Source organism: Pan paniscus, chromosome 8 (genome assembly GCF_029289425.2).
Source record: "Pan paniscus chromosome 8, NHGRI_mPanPan1-v2.0_pri, whole genome shotgun sequence".
In the NCBI taxonomy this organism is placed as follows: Eukaryota; Metazoa; Chordata; class Mammalia; order Primates; family Hominidae; genus Pan; species Pan paniscus.
The window spans coordinates 86,895,195-86,913,572 of record NC_073257.2 but is presented as its reverse complement, the minus strand read 5'-3'; the positions used below and the strand labels follow the sequence as shown (position 1 = coordinate 86,913,572).

The 18,378-nt window shown below is 45.6% G+C and overlaps 1 long non-coding RNA gene and 1 pseudogene across 1 annotated transcript in view; one reads left to right on the top strand and one right to left on the bottom strand.

Moving 5' to 3' along the window:
• Nucleotides 1–9,162, bottom strand: part of LOC129393224 (uncharacterized) — a 53,162-nt gene extending 44,000 nt beyond the window's left edge. The window contains exons 1-2 of the long non-coding RNA XR_008619957.2: nt 9,013–9,162; nt 4,897–4,927 (exon numbers count right to left, since the gene is read on the bottom strand). This is a non-coding gene — a long non-coding RNA (uncharacterized LOC129393224). The remainder of the gene's footprint in view (nt 1–4,896; nt 4,928–9,012) is intronic.
• Nucleotides 9,163–13,237: 4,075 nt separating this feature from the next.
• LOC100977105 (protein FAM32A-like) lies at nt 13,238–13,918 on the top strand (annotated as a pseudogene).
• The last annotated feature ends 4,460 nt before the right edge of the window (nt 13,919–18,378 follow it).

The window sequence follows — 18,378 nt, the reverse complement described above, 5'->3', positions numbered from 1 at the left end:
TAACCACAACACAACCATTAAAATCAGGAGATTAACATGACACATTACTATCATTAGATCCTAATACCACATCCAAGTTTTACCGTTAGTCCTAACAATGCCCTGTACAGCAGGCAGATCCAGCTCAGAATCCCGTATAGCATTTAGTTGTCATGTCTCTCCCTTCTCTTTCAGTCTGGAATAGTTCCTCAGCCTCATGTCCTTGATATTTTTGAAAGGCACAGGCCAATTATTTTGCAGAATATTTCTCGCTTTGGGTATGTCTGATCCTCATGATCAGATTCAGGTTATCCGTCAGGCAGAAAAATGACAGAAATGATGCTGTATTCTTTATTGCATCTTATCGACTGGTGCATGATTTCGGTTTTTCTCATTATTAATGATGTTGACTAAGATCATTTGATTAAGATGGTGTCTGTCATTTCTTTCTGCTGTAAACTTAACTTTTTATTCTCTTTGTAACTAATCAGTATTTTGCAAAGATGTATTTTGAAGCTATGCAAATATCCCATTTTTACTAAAAATGCAAATAAAACTTTCAATTAATTAATCTATCTATGTTTGAGTTATAATCTACTACTATCATTATTTTGAATCTCATATTGTCTCTCATCAAGCTGGCTTGTTCCTTTTTTTTTTTGAGACGAAGTCTTGCTCTCTCACCAGGCTGGAGTGCAGTGACATGATCTCAGCTCACTGCAGCCTCTGCCTCCTGGTTCAAGCGATTCTGGTGCCTCAGCCTCCTGAGTAGCTGGCATTACAGATGCATGACACTATGCCCGGCTAATTTTTGTATTTTCAGTAGAGATGGGGTTTCACCATGTTGGCCAGGCTGGTCTTCAACTCCTGACCTCAAGTGATTTGCCCGCCCCAGCCTCTCAAAGTGCTGGGATTACAGGTGTCAGCCACCGAACCCAGCTTGGCTTGTTCCTTTTGACATGCCTCCATAATTTTTTTTGTTTTTGAGTAATTGTGTGCTTTCTGGAAAAATAAGATGTTTCAGGTTTATATTGCACTTTGCCTGCCTTAACCCTGGAAGCATCCATTTCTCCAAGGAGCTGTGGAAAATAGTATTTAAGGCCAAGACCTGTGCTCCAGGGGGCCCATTGTTGTTGGAGTGATGCTGCTCCTGGGTCCCCTCAGTGACAGAAACAGAGAGCACCCTGGCTTCCATTGCCCTCAATATGTTTACTTATTTCGTTTTTTCTTTTCTTTTTTCTTTTTTTTGGCGGGGGACAGAGTTTTGCTGTTGTTGCCCAGGCTGGAGTGCAATGGCGTGATCTCGGCTTACCACAACCTCCACCTCCTGGGTTCAAGCAGTTCTCCTGCCTTAGCCTCTTGAGTAGCTGGGATTACAGGTGCACCCCACCACGCCAGGCTAATTTTTGTATTTCTAGTAGAGACAGGGTTTCACCATGTTGGTCAGGCTGGTCTTGAACTCCTGACCTCAGGTGACCTGCCCGCCTTGGCTTCCCAAAGTGCTGGAGTTACAGGCGTGAGCCACCGTACCGGGCCATGTTTACTTATTTCATCACCACCTATGTGTGTGATGAATCTCCCACCTGAGCTGCCACTGGCTTTTCCCTGTATGCACTCTGACTCCGTACTCTGAACCACTGCCGCATGGATCCTCTCCTCCCCTCTTTACCCTGCTTGGGATCTGACACTCTGGGCTGGGCCGTGGCAGTTCCTCACTCTCCTGCAGATACAGTAGATTTCCATTACTCATAGCAACTGCATTTGATAAGGTCACCACGGACACTGAATTAGTGAATACTGAACCATTGAGCCTAGGGGAGACACAGGGTTAGCTTCCTGAGAGTCTCTGGTCACAAGAGTTTTGTCAACTGATTAATATATGACTTTATTTTACGTGCATTTATGATTTTTTGGGTTTTCTTTTATTTTGTTTTATTTTTGGAGAAGTGGGGTCTTGCTCTGCCCAGGCTAGAATGCAGTGGTGGCGCAATTATGGCTCACTGCTGCCTCAACCTCCCAGGCTCAAATGATTCTCCCACCTCAGCCTCCTGAGTAGCTGGGACCACAGGTGTGCACCACCATACCCAGCTAATTTTTAAATTTTTTTGTAGTGATGGAGTCTTTATGTTGCCCAGGCTGGTCCCGAACTCCTGGGCTACAGTAATCCTCTTGCCTTGGCCTCCCAAAGTGCTGGCATTACCGGCATAAGCCACTGCTCCCAGCTGTGTATTTCTGTTTAAAGATGCCTTATTAATAAATATTGTTGATTCATTAACATTGAATTAAGTCAACCGCACTATAGCTCTTGCCTGAACAAAGTTCATCTAACACATGTATTTTCTCCGGAAGGTGCATCACAGTCTTTCTGCACTTAGGATCACTAGACAGCACTTCAGCCGTGCGCGTGGGGACCATTTTACACAGCACCATCCCCAAGAAAAAGGACAAAAATATGAAAAACCTGGCACTAAATGGACTGTGAAAAGGACATTTCTTCACAAACTGACAGTTGAAACAGGAAGTCAGAGCGTTGCCTTGTTCAGCCTCTGCTAGAAATGTGCTTGTCGGTTGACTCAAATTTTTTGCCGCTCTGTGCATGTTGGTGAATATCTGCAAAAGCATTGTGGGTCAGGCGCAGTGATTCATGCCTACAATCTCAGCACTCTGAGAGGCCGAGGCGAGAGGATTGATTGAGGCCAGGGGTTCAAGACCAGCCTGGTCAATGTAGTAAGATTACATCTCCACAAAAAATAAAAAACTAGCTGGGCCTGTTGGCATGAGCCTGTAATCCCTGCTTCTCCAGAGGCTGATGAGGTAGAATCCCTTGAGCCCAGGAGTTTGAGGCTGCAGTGAGCTATGACTGCATCACTGCACTCCAGCCTGGGACACAGAGCAAGACCCTGTCTGAACAAATTAAAATAAATAAATAAATAGGGCATGGTGGCTTATGCCTGTAATCCCAACACTGTGGGAGGCTGAGGCAGGAGGATTATTTAAGCCCTGGAGTCTGAGACTAGCTTGGCCAATGTAGTGAGACCTCTACTCTATAAAACATAAAAATAAAAAATAAAATAAATAATAGCCAGTTTGAAAAATGCTTACCCAGTAAGGGAATTATTATCTTATCTCACACAATTTTGGGGGTTATTGTCTCATATTATTTTTGAGGTTGCCTCATTGACTTGCACGGCTTGAGGTTGCAAAACTACTGAAGAAGTGGGCTACTGGTAGGATTCTTGCTGGTGACGCTGACAGGCTGCTGAGAATCAGTGTGTACGGGAGCTGGCTGTGCAATCTCTTCCCAGCTCTACATTCTGGGCCTACCTTCTGGGTAGTTTGAAATTGGCCATGGTGGGTGTATTTACACCACAGAAATCTGCAAATGCCTCAAGTCAGGGCTTTTTCTTGGAAGAACTGGTGGTTAAACCGTAACCAGCACGCCATTGCCGTGAGCTCTATTTATAGATGCTGAATCAATGACTTCATAACCCAAGAAGGGAACACTCATACAGCCAGAGACCCTTCTAACCTCTCCTTGCACGAGTCTTCATGCCTTATATCACTTGTTTGGATACTGCATTTCTTCGGCTCTTAAGATATGTAACCCCAGCTCTAAAAGCTTAAATTGGATGGCTTCCTGCATGCTTCCTAGGACCACACAACTATTACAGCTATAGAAATAAAATCTGACTGAGTCTGGGCCCTCTAAGCGTTGTTCAGTGACCTGAAGGTCACTCTATGTTCCACAGCCCCTACCCCCAACCTCCAAGCTAGCATGCATCCCCCCTGCAGCACCCAGAGCCGGGTCCTCATGTAAACTTTCATCACCTCTTTTTTTCTGTTTAGGGTCCAGACAAGGGTTTCTTTTGCAGACAAGTCCCCTGGCCTCCCAGCCTGGGGTGCAGGCACCCGTCTGCCCTGCCTGCAGGTCTCCTTGAGCCGGGTAAGTCACTGCAGCCCGTTCCTTCAACACCTGGCAGCAGCATGCGGACAAAGAACTCATGCTGTTGTGCTGAGCCTGGTGATTCAGGCTGTAAAACTGCAGGCCAAGTTGTTAAACCCAGATTCAGGTAGACAGCCAAGCAGGGCCAAGGCTGCCCTGCATCTGGGTTTTGGCAGACAGAGCAGTTTCCCCATCTGTGGGGGCCTTGGTGTGGCCTTTCCCTCCAGGAGGCAATGTCGGTATAATTTATTGGGCCATAATTGTTGAAAGGAGCAGTCCTTCACGCCATTCATTCAGGCCAAAAATATTTCTTTATTGAGCATTCCCAGTGTTCTCAGCCTTGTGCTATGTGGTGGGGGTGGGGTGTGTGTGTTGGGGAAGTCACGAAAGAGACCAAATCCCACTCGTTCTGCAGCAACGGAGTGGCAATGGCAAGCAGGGCTTGCTACACACCCTGCGCAGAGGCGGCAAGTCCTGCTGGAGAGTCTCAAAGGAAGAGCTCCTCCAGTGGCCTTGAATTTTGCCAGGTTTTGCAGGACGAGTGGGATTTAGTCCATGAAGAGTCCAGCAAGGGCACCGCCCCTGGGGAATCAAAGCACAGGATGGGTGGGGAAGGGCCCAGGCTCACCCAAGGAGTGGTGAGTCCTATGTGTGGACAGGCAGGGCCCTGGAGAAGGTCTCCTGAGGGACAAGCTGGAGATGTGGCACGGCCACCTGGGAGAGGACTCTTCAATGACAGGAGAGAGTTTGGACTTTGTTCTGTAAGATACAAGGGACCTCACTGAAAGTTTTTGAGGAGAGGAGTGGCATGACCCACTCCACGTCACACGAAGGCAAGCTGGTGTTTCCACTCTCAACGCGAGAGGAGTTTTCTCCAAGAGGAGCATAGGGATGTGCTGCCGATATCAGGCCGGGGGGTGTGAATGAAGGAAGAGGGTTGGGTGTGTGTTGAAGAGCATCTCTTTTGTACTCACCGGGTTGTTTCCATTGTCCTGCTGCCACCATCTGTAGGAGATGTCAGAGATAACAGTGTGATTCCTAATAATCATTGTAGCAATGATAATAGTAACCACAAAAATAATCAGTATAGGTGAATTGTATTAAGTAATCTCTATGTGCTAGGCCCTGAGCTAAATACACTACATGAATGATTGTGTAAAATACTTACGTCAACCCTATGAAGTAGACATTATTATTTTCCCCATTTTACAGATGAGAAAAACCAAAGCACAGAGAAGTAAATGCACTTGTGCAATGTCACACAGCCAGGGAATGGAAAAGGGAAGGCAACAACCCAGCATTGTCTGACTCCAGAGCCTGAGCTCTGTTCCCCTCCACTATAGCCCTTTCTGAGATGCAGCACTTCCTCTAGAAAGCACTCTCCAGTGTATCTGGGCAGGATGGGCAGTGGGAGGCTGGATGTCAACCTGGGGAGGTGGTTTAGTAAGGGGTTGGAGGACTGTGTCCAGAGGGTGCTGAAGAAGCCCTTGGGCTTGTCCACCCAGCCCTGGGGGTCCACTTACGTTACTTCCTTGGCTTCTACAGGTATTTGATGTTGAGACCCTATCAACACATACTTCTCTGGCCAGGCACGGTGGCTCATGCCTGTAACCCCAGCATGCTGGGAGGCTGAGGCAGGCAGATCACCTGAGGTCAGAAGTTCGAGATCAGCCCGGCCAACATAGTGAAACCCCATCTCTACTAAAACTACAAAAATTAGCCGGGCATTGTGGCAGGTGCCTGTAATCCCAGCTACTTGGGAGGCTGTGGCAGGAGAATTGCTTGAGCCTGGAGACGGAGGTTGCAGTGGGCTGAGATTGCACCATTGCACTTCAGCCTGGAAGACAGAGCGAGACTCTGTCTCAAAACAAAAATAAAGCAAAACACATGCTTCCCTGACTACTCACAGGTGAAGTGAAGGTGGGAGGGATAAAGCAGATGGATCACAGCAACAAGACCCAGGAAGATCCAGTCAATTGATGAGCATCTAGTGAAAGTTTAATAGGAATAATGCAAAATCTTGTAATGGTCCATGAAATCACCGCACTGTACTAGTGTGGACACAGGGGTACGGCTTAATACTAATGTGATGCCAAAAAAAAAAAAAGAAAAAAGAAAAGGAAACAAACACTTAACTTTTGGTTGATGAAAATCTCAATATGAATCAACAGTGTTATATGAATATCAAAAAAAGAGCTGTGACTGGCACTTTGGGAGGCCGAGGTGGGAGGACACATGAGGTCAGGAGTTCGAGGCCAGCCCGGCCAATATGGTGAAACCCTGTCTCTAATAAAAATACAAAAATTAGCCAGGCATGGTGGCGCGTGACTGTAGTCCCAGCTACTCAAGAGGCTGAGGCAGGAGAATCACCTGAACCCGGGAGGCAGAGGTTGCAGTGAGCCAAGATGGCACCACTGTACTCCAGCCTGGGCAACAGAGTAAGACTCCATCTCAAAAAAAAAAAAAAAAAAAAAAAAGCTGTGACTGCAGGCTATATCAATAGAATTATAAAGCAATTGTTTGGCTTCCACATAGACGGTATTCAAGGTGTGCTATGTAGCTCCCAGGAAGAGTATCCGTTAATTGCACAGAGTAGAGACGAAGGGAAGACAGACTTTGGCACAGGGTAGAGAAGCTGCTCGGAGGTGCCCAGATGAAATAGCAGAAAGAATAGCTGGCGGGAGCCGGTGTGTTCCCGGGAAACTGGAGTGTTCAGGCTAGAACAAGATGGCTGCTTGGCAGAAAGATGGAGTAGTGAGGGGACCACTGGAAGACGACTGGGCTCAAAGAACTTCACGTCCATTTTGACCCTCACGTTCCATGATTCCATGTGCTAGAAGTCTCTTTGGGGAAAGGGAAGTGATAACCTCTGTGTGTCGTTTCAGGTGTGAGAGCTACACCTGCAGCATTAGTGCAGAAGTGAAGCCTCTGGAGAGAAAGCATTGGTTGACTGTGAAAGCACATGGGGGTATCTCTGAAAGCTGGGGGGCCCCCCTCGGTCTCACCGTCTGAGCACCCACCATGGCATTTCAGATGTGGAGAGGGCTGAGGGTGGGGCAGCGAGCCACCCCCTAGGTTTGTGGTTCCGCCAAACTTGAAACAGAGACATGGAAATGTAGGCTTTACCGAATTAAGTGACAGCCACTCTGTATAAACAAATTGCCAGCTATGGGGAGTCCCCATGCAGCCACAAACCAAGGCTGGTAGTCTGCTCCCAGACAGGACTCTGTAAGCTGGGTTAGCAATGGTTCCATGGTACTGGATGCATATCATCGTGACGCACAGGGGCGATGCTCTGCCGTAGAAAGAATATAGGCTCCAGAGGCAGGCAGCCTGGGTTCAAATCCCAATTCACTGCTTTTTTTTTTTTTTTTCTTGAGACAGGTTCTCTCTCACTTTGTCACCCAGGCTGGAGTGCAGTGGCATGATCTCGGCTTGCTGCAGACTCAACCTCCTGGGCTCAAGCAATCCTCCTGCCTCAGTTCCCCAAGTAGCTGGGGTGATTCACGGATTCTTAGCACTGTGTGGTCTAGAGCCATTTGCTTCCTCTCTTTGAGGCTCAGGTGACTCCTGTGTAAAATGAGGATAATCACATCTACATAAAAGCTAATATACATGAATTGTTTATAATAGTAGGTGATTGACAGAAAGCAATCAAAGACCTAGTTTTCTTCACAAATATTTTTAAGACCGGACCCTTTTATAAAAAAAAATTTTTACATTGCCCAGGAGGGCCTTGAACTCCAGGCTGAAGTGATCCTCCCTCCTCAGCTTCCCGAGTAGCTGGGACTACAGGTGCGCACCGCTGCGCCTGGCTCAGACATTTCTTTCTTTCTTTCTTTCTTTTTTTTAAACGGAGTTTCACTCTTGTTGCCCAGGCTGGAGTACAATGGCGTGACCTTGGCTCACCACAACCTATGCCTCCCAGGTTCAAGCGATTCTCCTGCCTCAGCCTCCCAAGTAGCTGGGATTACAGGCATGCACCACCACACCCAGCTAATTTTGTATTTTTAGTAGAGATGGGGTTTCTCCATGTTGGTCAGGCTGGTCTCGAACTCCCGACCTCAGGTGATTCGCCAGCCTCAGCCTCCCAAAGTGCTGGGATTACAGGTGTGAGCCACCGCTCCCGGCCCATTTCTTTCTTTCATCCTGTTGTGGCTTTGCCTGTGGGGCTGCTTGGATTTCAGCAGCTTTGGCCTCTAAGAAAACACATGTGAGCCGACTGGGGGGAGGGCTTAGAAGACTTGAGCTCTAATTATGGGCAGGATCAACAAGTTGTTCACATGGAATGATCATCCCTAGCAGGTTTGTTTTGTTTTGTTTGTTTGTTTGTTTTTGAGACAGGGTTTCATTCTACTGTCCAGGCTGGAGTGCAGTGGTATGATCACAGCTCACTGCAATCTCGAACTCCTGGGCTCAAGCGAGCCTCCCAGTTGGCCTCCCAAAGTGCTGGGATTACAGGCATGAGCCACCACCATGTGCGGCCTTCACTAGCAGTTTTACTAGAAAAGCCTCTCATTTGCCATCTCACTCAGTGTCTCCTGGAAGAGGCTCTTTGGGAGGAATTGCTGTCGCCAGCTCCTTAAAATGCCACCTGGGGGTCCTTCAAGATGCCAGGCACACCCCAAACCAGGGCCTTTGCATTGCTGTTTCTCCTGCCTGAAGCCCTCCTGCCTCAGACATTTGCGTGACTCAATCTCTTTCTTCGTTCAAATATGGCCTCATCGGAGGAACTGTCCTGAGGGGCCCGTCTAGAATAGCGTCTCTCCCTGCCCTGATCACTCCTTCCTCCTTGCCCTCCATGCCACCTGACATTCCAGATATTTATCTGCATGTTATCATCATGCCTCTTGGACAGCGAGCTCCAGGGGAGCAGGGACTTGGCTATAAGCAAAGCTCTTTCCCCAGGGCTTAGAACATGCTGGTGTGTGGTGGGTCTCAATAAACATTTTTGGATCGTGTGGTTCGCTATGGCTTCCTGGATGGCTTTACTGCTTCCCAGGAAAACTACATCCCAAACATCCTGAGTTCATTCTGAGGAATGGGTCTGTGGTGAGTGGACAACTTCTAGAGAGGTAATGCCTCCTCACCAGGCACTGAGACGGGCAGGTTTTGTGGCTGACTCCCTCTGCCTCTGGCTTCCCTCGTGCCGAGAAGGTTAAACAATAACAGCAAGAGACCGAGAGCAGGAACGGAGGCTCCTAGAATAAAAAGACATTTACTCACACAAAGGGGAAGTAGGACAAAGCACCCTACTTCTACTGAGACACACAGAATAATCCCTGGAAGTAGGGAGCACTTACCAGTCCCGTCTTTCAATGGTGCAATTGTCTGGCACCACAGAGCTGTGAAAGCTGTTTATAAATGGGCTTTCACACTCGAGCAAGGAAACAGTCCGCTCTTGACTGTGCTGCCCAAGGTAAACCTTTCGTATGTCTCCTCTCTGCACAGCCATTGCATTTTACTCACATGGAAGATCATGTTTACTCCTTGGGCCCTTAAAGGGCTGATGCTGTTGAAGCAATTATTCACCAGCCAGTTCTCATGCTGTCTAAACCTGTATTTCAAAGCTGTGTCTGGCATTAGAAATAAACTCCATTGGCTTGTGGGGTTTTTTTCATGTTGGCATTTGGCCTTGTTGGGCAGTGGGAGCTTTTGAGCTGACAATTCAAACAGTATCTTGTGATGGAAAGTGACCAAATGGATATGGCCATGGGTCTAAAATGAGGAATTGGAATACTAGGAATATAATTATGTTTTGCATGACATCAATTTTTAAAAATTTAACTGATAAACAACTCACAGGGGTGGAGAGCGAGGGCTGAAAAACATTTAGACTTGAGTAAGATAATTCACACAGCAATGAGCTATATTTTGTATCCTGCATTTGTCCTTTGTCACGTGCATTGTTTGGCCCTATTGCCAGAGCTTGCCCTACGCAGAGTCTGGCCACATAGGATGACTAGATGCTTCCCCTTGAAACAAAATCCTCTGGGGTAGGGGTGGAAATGTGGTGGAAATATGTGTTTGGTGACACCTAGTATATTCATTGCCCATTTAAAGTCTACAGAAATGGCGTAGGCCCAAATGAGAGCCAGGTGGAGATCATGGCCTCAGTAAAGGGTCTTTAGGCACGTCCAGCTCTGGAACAAGCCCACACCTACCCATCTCCATCTCTGTGCTTCCCGTGCTGGCTCACCCAGTAAGGTGGTGGGTCCTTCAATGTTGGGGTCTACAAGTCATTCCCCTTTGCAGCCCCTGGGCCTAGAAAGTGCCTGGCACAAGTGCTCAATATAGGACCATTGAATGGAATGGAATGATTATAAAACAGAATTTTAGCAATGGAGGGACTTCAGACATCATTAGGCCAGACGCCTTACATTACAGCAAAGGGTCTAAAGAGATGACATAATTTGCCTGAGATCCCATAAGGCTGGCAGCCACCAACAACCAGGGACTTTGCTTCCTTGCCAGACCTTTTCCACTAGAAAAACAGGTGTTTCAGGCCAGGCGCAGTGGCTCACCCCTGTAAGCCCAGCACTTTGGGAGGCTGCGGCAGGAGCATCACTTGAGCCCAGGAGTTTGAGACCAGCCTGGGCAACATGGCAAGACCTCATCTCTACTTCAAAGAAATCAAAAGTTAGCTGACAGAATAGTGTCCTGTGCCTGTGGTCCCAGCTATTTGGGAGGCTGAGATGGGAGAATTCTTGATCCTAAGAGATCAAGGCTGCAGTGAGCCGTGATTGATTGAGCCACTGTACTCCAGCGTGGGTGACAGGGCAAGAACTTGTCTCAAAAAAAAAAAAAAAAAGAAAGACAAAACAACCAAAATCCCCCACATGTTTCAGAGTGGGAGTGGCCTTGGCATTCGTAAGCATGTTTTCCAGTTATGTCCATGTGCGTGTATTCGTGTGTGTGTGTGTGTTTGGTCACAGTGAATTTCTTTCTGGTCATAGGATTAAGAAACAAACAAAACCCTGAAGTCATCTGTGTAATGCTCTCATTTCGTAGATGGAGAGTTGACGCCCAGAACCTCAGTGTAGCTGCCCAGGCTTCACAATTGGGTATGCGGTACAGAGCCCGAAGACGCCTCCTTTTCCGGGAGCTGAGCTCAGGGCTGTCCTGGGTGTTTCCAGACCACTAGGAACCTCCCAAGTCGTCCACAGGAGGCGAGACTGCGTCACTGTCCCCCATCACAACCCAGCACAGTCCACAGCGGCAGCTCCATGAAGGCAAAGACCTTGGGCCCGTGGCAGTGCTTAGCCCATCCTAGGGGCTCAGAGAGCCTTTGCTGAATAAAGGAAAGGCTGCTCCCAGGGCTGTTTTGAAGTGGGCCATGTAGAGAATGGCTATAAAGTTACCACATAGAAAACAACATACATTTTGGCTGGGCATGGTGGCTCATGCCTGTAATCCCAGCACTTTGGGAGGCTGAGGTGGGCGGATCACCTGAGGTCAGGAGTTCAAGACCAGCCTGGCCAACCTGGCGAAACCCCGTCTCTACTAAAAATAAAAAAATAAAAATAAATAGCTGGGCGTGGTGGCAGGTGCCTGTAATCCCAGCTACTCGGGAAGCTGAGGCAGGAGAACTGCTTGAACCTGGGAGGCACAGGTTGCAGTGAGCCGAGATCGCGCCATTGCACTCCAGCCTGGGTGACAGAGTGAGACTCCGTCTAAAAAAAAAAAAAGAAAACAACATACATACTAATAGAATGGTTACATCTAAATGCGTTTTGTCTTCCAAATAATTCACCTTGTGAGGCTACATATGTTTATTTCAGTATGCTGCTACTGTTCAAAACATTTTTAAAAGATATCCTTTGGCATTCCCTCCTGAGTTCATTAATTAGTCATAGAAAATCAAAGTCTCTTTACTTTATGGTCAAATTTTCTTTTTGACCTAAACACAATTTTCTCAGCCTAATCTCCTATCATATTCATCGTATTTTATTTTTTCAAAGATGTTTATTAAATGTCTTTTGCATGCCAGCATCACTGACTTCAAGATTTAGTATTCAATCATTATATATATATGCAGTGAATATTTATTGAATGCCAGGCACTGTGTTTATAAGCACATCATAGAAACTGATTTATTTAATCCCACAACTTTAAAAGGTAGCTGGGCAAGGTGGTACGAGCTTGTGGTCCCAGCTACTCAGAAGGCTGAGGTGGAGAACCGCCAAGGGCAATGTAGCAAACCTTGCCTCTGAAAAAAATAAATAAAATAGATAGGTATGGAAACTGAGTCTTAGAGAGGTTAAGCAAATTGTCTCACAATACACAGCTAGAAGAGATGGGTTTAAATCCAGCTCTGACTTCATAGCCTAATAGCTTAAGTATTCTAATATTTACCAAGTCAGAACACACTTTTTTTTCCTTTAGAGACAGGGTCTTGGCATGTTACCCAGGCTGGAGTGCAGTGGCACAATCATGGCTCACTGCAGCCTCGACCTTCTGGGGTCCAGTGGTCCTCCCACCTCGGCCTCCTGAGTAGCTGGGACTACAAGTGCATGCCATCATTCCTGGCTAATTTTCTAATTTTCCATTTTTTGTAGAGATGGGATCTCACTATATTGCCCAGGCTGGTCTTGAACTCCTGGGCTCAAGCCATCCTCCCAACCTCGGCCTCCAAAAGTGCTAGGATTACATATAGACTATAACCTACCAAAGTGGTCTTCTATTGCTGAATATTTATATATATATATGTATTTTTTGAGACAGAGTCTTGCTCTGTCACCTAGGCTGGAGCTCAGGGGTGCAATCTGGACTCACAGCAACCTCCACCTTCAGGGTTAAAGCGATTCTCATGCCTCAGCCTCCCAAGTAGCTAGGATTACAGGCATATGCCACCATGCCCGGCTAATTTTAGTATTTTTAGGAGAGACGGGGTTTCGCAATGTTGGAGAACATTTAAATATTTCCATTAAAAATATTTTAAGTAAAAAAAAAAAATCAGCAGATACATGTAATAAAAAACATAAAAATTAAAAAAATATATTTTAAGGGCCAGGTGCTGTGGCTCATGCCTGTAATTCCAGAGCTTTGGGAGGCCAAAGCAGGGTGATCGCATGAGGCCAGGAGTTTGAGATCAGCCTGGCTAACATAGCAAGGCCTCATCTCTACAAAAAAATTAAAAAATTGGCCGGGGATGGTAGTACACACCTATACTCTCATCTACTTAGGAGGCTGAAGCAAGAGAATTGCTTGAGCCCAGGAGCTTGGGCCTGCACTCCAGCCTGGGCAACATATTGAGATTCTGCCTCTATATATATATATATATATATTTTTTTTTTTTCAGGAATTCTATGATGCACATCCTTGGACGTAAATCTCCACATATGTTGCTTGATCTTTTCTCCAGAAAAAATTCTGCTACCTACCGAACTGCAGGCTAGTGACCTGGGGGCCTACAAGCAGGTCCAGAAGAGACCCCTGAAGCCGAAAGGCATCACAGAGCTTGGAGTGACCAAGCAGAAGAAGAAAAAGAAGCACAAAGACAAGGCACAACTCAGGAAGAGATGGGAACAAGCAAAAAGAATGAGGAGAAGTGGTGCGGCCTGTTCAAGCTGACCCTAGCCCAGGAGAAAGTGCAGGAGAAGCGACACATGGAAAGGATCCTGAAGAAAGCATCCCAGACCCACAGGCAGAGAGAGGAGGACTTCAGCAGACACCTGGATGCACACACGGAGCATCGCGACACCCCCAAAGTCAGCTGGACCCAGTAACCACCCACTGCCGGGACAGAGCAGCATCCAGGGGAAGCAAAGGCCAAGTCGGGTTGTGTCTGTTTCCTCTGGTGTATTCTAGAAACTTTGCTTTACCCACACCCCTACATCTTCTGCTACAAAGTGCTTTTCAAAGCCATGCACCCCATTCTGGAACTTGATTAAAGTAAGCCTGTCCTTTTACTCAGTTTAGGTTTCTTGGTAACACCTAGAAGATATATCCTTTTGGTTTGGATGGAAAGTTTCTAAAAGTTTATCCAGAGGTACAGCCCGTTTCTGCGTCCGGGCCATGTAAAAATATTTTACCTGCTAGTGGCATCTATAATAACGCTCTGAGGCCAACCAGCTGTCTTTGCTTGGATGAGACGGACCCCAGAGGATTGGAGCTAATGCCAGCGTGGCCTGCAGTGTGCAGACCCCCACGAGGCCTAGCGTGTGCACCCTTCCAAACTCCATCCAGCTTGGAGCTTATGCTGTTCCCTGCAGGCCCTGGGGAAGCCACTTGCAACTTTGCGGGCTTGACTTCCTCCTCAGCCACCTGGCCGGTGGGACGGCACAGCCTGGGTAGCAGAACAACTACCTAAGGCAAGGATGGGCTACACACCTTGTCCCTTTCTGAGCCCATTCCCTCCAAACCCCACACCCTTCCAGGTACCTCTAACGGGTATTGTCATGGCAGGCATTGCTCATGGATCACGGCATTCTTTGTAATGGAAGCCGGACACAGACTGTCTCTCAACCCTCAGCCCCAGGCAGCCTCTTGTATTTACTCAGAGTTGGTACATCACATGGAGCCTGTTTGGCATTCCTGCCCTAAGGACACCTCAGGGTGACAGGACCAGGGCAGAGCCCCAGCACAGGCATGGGTGCGGTCACCTGGGAGGCCCAGGTGGCAGTGCTAGAGGGCTAGGATCTTTGAGGGCCTGTGTGTCCTGGATGAGGCTGCATATGCTATTGGGAGAAACAGTCTCTGTTGACATAGACATTGAAAGAATAACAAAGACGGAAGAGAAAAACCAGTGTGGAATTTGGGATTGTCCTATGTGAACTACAGAATAAAGCAAAAACCAGTTATTGAAAAAAAGAAAAAAGAAACAATTCTACACACAGTATTTCCAGGTCATATTTTTAAAGCCTTGACTGTCTTCTACATATATGAAGTCTTTGTTTACAGTGCTTATGTTATCATTATTTAAATTGTTGATAATCTGACCAGGCACAGTGGCTCTCGCCTGTAATCCCAGCACTTAGGGAGGCAGAGGCAGGAGGCTAGTTTGAGTCCAGGAGTTTGAGACCTGCCTGGGCAACATGGTGAGACCCCAATTCTCCACAAAAAGGAAAAAAAAAAAAAAGACACACAAAAAAGTAAATTGTTGGTAACCCAGGAGATATTAAAAGGTATTTATTTTTTTTCTACTTTATCTGCATTTCTGTGTTTATTATTGAAAGTAAACCTTTCAGCAGGGTGTGGTGGCTCATGCCTATAATCCCAGAACTTTGGGAGGCTGAGGTGGGTGGAACATTTAGGTCAGGAGTTCAAGACCAGCCTGGCAAACATGGTGAAACCCCGTCTCTACCAAAAATACAAAAATTAGCCGGGTGTGGTGGCACACGGTGTAATCTACTTGGGCGGCTGAGGCAGGAGAATTGCTTGAGCCTGGGAGGCAGAGGTTGCAGCGAGCCAAGATGGAGCCACTGTACTCTAGTCTGGGCAACAGAGTGAGACCCTGTCTCAGAAAAAAAAAAAAAAAAAAAGAAACATTTCTTTTTTATTCATATTCTTCTTTTGTGAATTGCCTTTTTTCCATTTTCCAAATGGAATGTATGCCTTTTTCCTTCTGCTTTGCAAGGGTGTTTTCTAAATTAAGGATATTAGGCCAGGCGTGGTGGCTCACACCTATAATCCCACAATTTTGGGAGGCCAAGATAGGTGGATCACCGGAGGTCAGGAGTTCAAAACCAGCCTGGCCAACATGGGGAAACCCAGTCTCTACTAAAAATACAAAAATTAGCCAGGCGTGGTGGTGCATGCCTGTAATCCCAGCTACTCGGGAGGCCGAGGCGGGAGAATCGCTTGAACCTTGGAGGCAGAAGTTGCAGTGAGCCGAGATGGTGCCACTGCACTCCAGCCTGGGCGACAGGAACAAAACTCCGACTCAAAAAAATAAAAAATAAAATAAAATTAAGGCTATTAATATTTTGTCAATCTTTTACGCTGCCAACATCTTGTCCCTGTTTGTGGTTTGCCTTGTTATTTTTTAAAAAATCAAATTTAAGTTTTAAATTTTTATGTAGGCAAATCTATGCATCTCTTATATTTTTCTTTAGGTATTATGCTTTGAAAAATCTTTACCACTCAAGATTATAGAAACACTTTCTATATTTTCTCATTATTCTGTTTATAGTATTTAAAAAAATAACTGACCTATTTGGAACTTTACCTTGATGATTGGCATGCAGTGGGGACTCCAGCTTAATTTTCCCCAACAGAAACCAATATTCCAGCATGATTTGCTTGCATAATATTTCCCTTCTCTGATTTTAAATGCTAACTTTATCATATGCAAAATACTGGTGTATATGTGAGTCTGTTTCCAGGTTTTAAATTTTATTTTACTGATCTGTCTATTCTATGCCAAATCTGTTTTAATTACTGTGGTTTTATGACAGATTTTAATAATTATGCAAAATCCCCTCATATTTCTTTTCTTCTGCAACAATTTACTGACTCGTCTCTCCCAAAATCTCTTTGAGATTTTAATGGACACTGCACTTCATTTATTAATTAGTTTGAAAAGAACTGACATCTTTTATTATTGCCTTTTCTCACACAGGTATGTGACATGTTGCCCATTTATTTATCTTCTGTTATGTACCTTGGCAAACTTTTGCTCTATTCTTCATTCAGATCTTATATACATTTTTAAAAGTTTATTCTTGGGTGAAATATGTGTGTGTGCAAATACACACATATACATACGTGTGCATGCATGTATATGTGCATGTGTATGTACATATGTATATACACACATATGTGCACACATGTATGTGCATATGCATATATACACGTATGCATGCACACATGTGTATATACACATATGTATGCATATACACAAGTATATGTATTTATGTATATATGCATACATATATACACATATACACATATATACATGTATACATAGATGTATATGTATGGAATATGTATGATGTGTGTATACATACATAACACACAAACACGTGTATATTTGCTATAATTTGTACTTGCATCAGCTCTTTTTCTTCTTATTTTATTTTCAAACTGCTTATTAATAGTAATATTCAGTCACTCAACAAATACTTATATGCTACTGTGTGCCAGGCACTGTGCCAGACACAAGGACCATACTAGTGTACAAAACAGACACGGTCTATATATACTATTGATCATTTCTAAAATATTGATCATCCTTGCATTTCTGGAACAGGATCTGCTTGGGTATGAAATATTATTTTAGTATATTGTACTAATGAATTAAATTTGCTAGTATTCCATTTAGGATGTGTGTTTATAAATTCCATATAAATAGCCTAAGTGAGACTAATCTGTCTGGCTTGAGGTGTGTGTGTGTGTGTGTGTGTGTGTGTTTGCGCACGTGTGCATGTATCTGGTTTTGGTGGAAGGGTTATGTTAGCTTGTGAAGTAAACTGGAAACTTTCCATTATTTCTCTATTTTATGTAGCATTGGAATTGTTTCATTCTTACTCCTTAACAATCACATTAAATTATAATGTTCAAACTAGAAGACTCGAACTGAGAAAAGGCCCCAGTTGTCCTACATCTCAAACCTTTGAAAGAATTTATGGAAATGGGATAGAATGGAGGTTTACACAACAAGACACCAGATGACAAGACATGTCTTTCTTGTTTTGGTCCTGTCCCCTCAAAGGGGACCAGCGGCCTTGTATGTTCACTTCTTGAAAGGACTGACTTTTTTCCCAGGGAGGAAAAGTGTGCCCTCATCTTCCAGCTGTTTGATACTCCTGGCGAGTGCAGGACTGGACTGATGCTGCGAGGCAGGGGATAACGGATTGGCTTTGTACAAGGTAGGTAGAAAACTCCAGTGACAGCAAGCCGAGGGCAAAACACAGCACCATTACTGTTCCCGTCTCACAGAACCTGCAGATAGCCGACACAAATAAGAGCTCCATATCTCCCACTTGTCTTCAGCCTTTGTGTCTTTCTGAATTTCTATAACTATAGCTGAATCTGTCAGGCCAGTTCCATGTCCACGGCAGAGTGCAACATCAGGGCCAACATGTGAGCCCCAAAGTCCTGATTCTGTGATCTAATATAATACCTCCCATCATGTTTTTATTTATATCCCTAAATGTGTCTTCCAATTTTTTTTTTTTCAAGACCAGTTCTCACTCTGTCGCCCAGGCTGGAGTGCAGTGGTGCAATCTTGGCTCACTGCGACCTCTGCCTCTGGGGTTCAACCAATCCTCCTGCCTCAGCCCCCAGAGTAGCTGAGGTTACAGGTGTACACCACCACGCCTGGCTAATTTTTGTATTTTTTGCAGAGACGGGGTTTAGCCATGTTGGCCAGGCTGGTCTTGAACCTCTGGGCTCAAGTGATCTGTCTCCCTCAGCCTTCCAAAGTGCTGGGATTACAGATGTGAGCCACCGTGCCCAGCCCCAACTTTAAAATTTAAGAATCATCCCTCTTACTTATCTGAGAACCTTTTAAG